This window comes from Haemaphysalis longicornis, unplaced genomic scaffold (assembly GCF_048455015.1).
Source record: "Haemaphysalis longicornis isolate Haplotype H1 unplaced genomic scaffold, Haemaphysalis longicornis Haplotype H1 scaffold_15, whole genome shotgun sequence".
Classification (NCBI taxonomy): domain Eukaryota; kingdom Metazoa; phylum Arthropoda; class Arachnida; order Ixodida; family Ixodidae; genus Haemaphysalis; species Haemaphysalis longicornis.
Genome location: NW_027526257.1, coordinates 15,818,415 through 15,821,065, shown reverse-complemented (window position 1 = coordinate 15,821,065; position 2,651 = coordinate 15,818,415). Strand labels below are relative to the sequence as shown.

The window sequence follows — 2,651 nt, the reverse complement described above, 5'->3', positions numbered from 1 at the left end:
TTGTGTTGCCGTTATGTTGTTTCATTTATCGCAGCACGACTGGGAACATAGTGTTAACCCCCATGTAGAGACAGAGAAAGGTAGAGAAATGTAGAGACAGCGCAGAGACCGACATCGGCGTTGGTTGGTTGGTTGGCGTTACCTGATGGAACACCTCCTTGTTCTCGTCTTTCTTTATTGCGTGCTCCCGCTCCTACCCCGCTGCCCGCCCTCTTCTCTGGTTGAGCTGCAAGGCGCGTGGCGCTTCGCGCCACAGCTTTCCCTCGGGAAATTCAACATCCTCCTCTAACGTTGTCAGTTCGTCGTTTCGTTGACGTTCAGCTTCGCGTGCCTTCGTTGTATCAGTAGCTTCTTGACGTAGTTTGAATGCCCTACCTGTAGGCGGTCGAGGTTGCGAGCAGCTCCAGCTGAATCAAAAGAACTGAGCAGTGAGGCCGACATGCAGGATGTCCGAATTGGGATGCAAGCTATTAACGACAAGCTGGACAAACTGGTACCGCTTAGATAAACGGTTGAGAGCATTGACGACGCGATACAATACTTGAGTGAGCAATACGACGAAATACTTAGAAAAACAGAGCAGAATGAGCATGACGTCAAAGACCTTAAGCGTAGATTAGAAAAGGTAGAGATGCGGGACCGAGAAGTAGCTGAACTACAGGCAGAAGTAGATAATCTTGAGTGGAGGAGCCGTAGACTCAACATAGAATTCCACGGAATAGAGGAAACGGAAGACGAAAACTTGCTAGAAGAGATCAATGCAATGGCAGCTAAACACCAGCTTCCGCTACTCGCAGAAAATGATGTGGTCGCCATTCATCGGCTTCCGCCCAAAAAAGATAAGACGCCGGTCGTTATCTGTCGTTTTGCGAAGCAAGCGGACCGAGACTTTTGGTGGAAAAACAGAAAGAAACTGAGCAGCCTAGATACGGACTTCTTCTTGACGGAAAACCTGACGAAAAGAACACGTGCGCTGTTGTTTGAGGTAAAGAACTGGGCTAAAGAAGCGAATTTCAAGTATGCATGGCACTCAAATGGGAAAGTTCTAGTGCGCAAAGCTGATGGGGAGAAAGCCATAACGCATCGCGAATGCTGCTGATCTGAACAAGCTAAGTTAAATAAAGAGGAAATGATCGGCTCGACATGGCTAGCGTAGGAAATGATTCTTACGTGCTTCCGCAAGCGTTTTCGCAAAGTTTAGGAAATTTGTATTCCAACTCGTTTAAATGCTTTCACTTGCATGTGCAATCGGTAAATAATAAACAGTCCGATCTTAGACTTTTTTTTGAACAGCTGAATCACGTATTTGACGTCATAATGTTAACTGAAACATGGTCGACAGATGAAGCCAGCGTGTTTCGCCTGCCTTCGTACAATACATTCTACCTTAATCGAAATTCCGGTCGTGGCGGTGGTGTATGTATTCTAGTGAAAAAGATCTTTGACTGTGACCTAATTCAAAATTTCACCACGTCTTGCCATGACTTCGAGTTTCTATCAGTTAAACTACAAAATGTGGTTCTTGCTGTTTGTTATAGACCACCAAACGGCGAAACGGCATCCTTTTTGGATTACCTGGACACTTTTTTTGCGTTCGCTAATACAAATCGCTTTGACGTTGTGTGTGGCGGTGACATGAACATAAATATGCTCAAACGGGAAGCTGTAGTACAAAAACTTGATATTTTGTTGAAGTCTCATTGCTTTTTTAATGTGATCACTGTTCCTACGAGAATCCCACAAATGTCTTCGTCCTTGATTGATTTGTTCTTAACAAATATACCGACAGGAAACCTCAAGGCTGGTGTTATTACTGGGGATTTGAGTGATCATTTGCCAATATACATTTGTTGTCGGAAACATTTATGTGATAAAAACAAACCGAACACGTTTTTCACCCAGCGTATAAACGAACAAACTCTGAAAACGTTTTCGGAGAATATTTTAAGGGCTCCTTGGGGGAATGTGCTTAAAATAAAAGAGCCAAACAAGGCGTACGAAGAATTTCTGAACATTCTAAAGCCAATTTATGCTGCTTCGTTTCCTTTGGTTAAAGCAAAGCAGAACAGAAAGGTTCGTAAACTCTGGATTAACGCTGAACTTTGGAGAAGAATACAAGAAAAAAATATGTTATTTAGCCGCTATCTTAAAACGAGAGATACTAAACTGTTTGAAGAATTCAAGGTTAAAAGGAATCGCCTAAATAAAGACCTGAAAAAGGCTAAGCAAGAGTATTATAACAATATGTTTAGCTCAGTTTCTGGGTGTTCAGATATAATGTGGAAAAGGCTAAATTCTCTCTTAAAGGGGTCCTGAAATACCTTCCGCCGATGCATGGATGTACATGTACCCAAATAAAGCAATGTATTTGCAATTTCCTCCCGCAAGAATTTTGTTAAAGCGATGAGTATTAGCTGAGAAATCGTAAATCAAAAACCGCGCATTATCGTCGCTCCGCGTTTCCTCCTCCTTTCGACTTACTCTCCGCTGTTGACGGCGAGCGAGCTTTGCCTCCCATGATGCTGCGCTCCGCAGCGGTGACGTACTTCCGCTATTGCGCTGCTACTGTCGTCTGCTACGGGCAAGCTTTGTTGACACCATGAATCCCGCACTTCGCTCAAGGCTGGAAAACCGAACGAAAAATCTGGCCG

The 2,651-nt window shown here is 43.9% G+C and overlaps 1 pseudogene; it reads left to right on the top strand.

The window, feature by feature from the left end:
- Positions 1-460: 460 nt before the first annotated feature.
- LOC144165880 (uncharacterized) lies at positions 461-1,118 on the top strand (annotated as a pseudogene).
- The last annotated feature ends 1,533 nt before the right edge of the window (positions 1,119-2,651 follow it).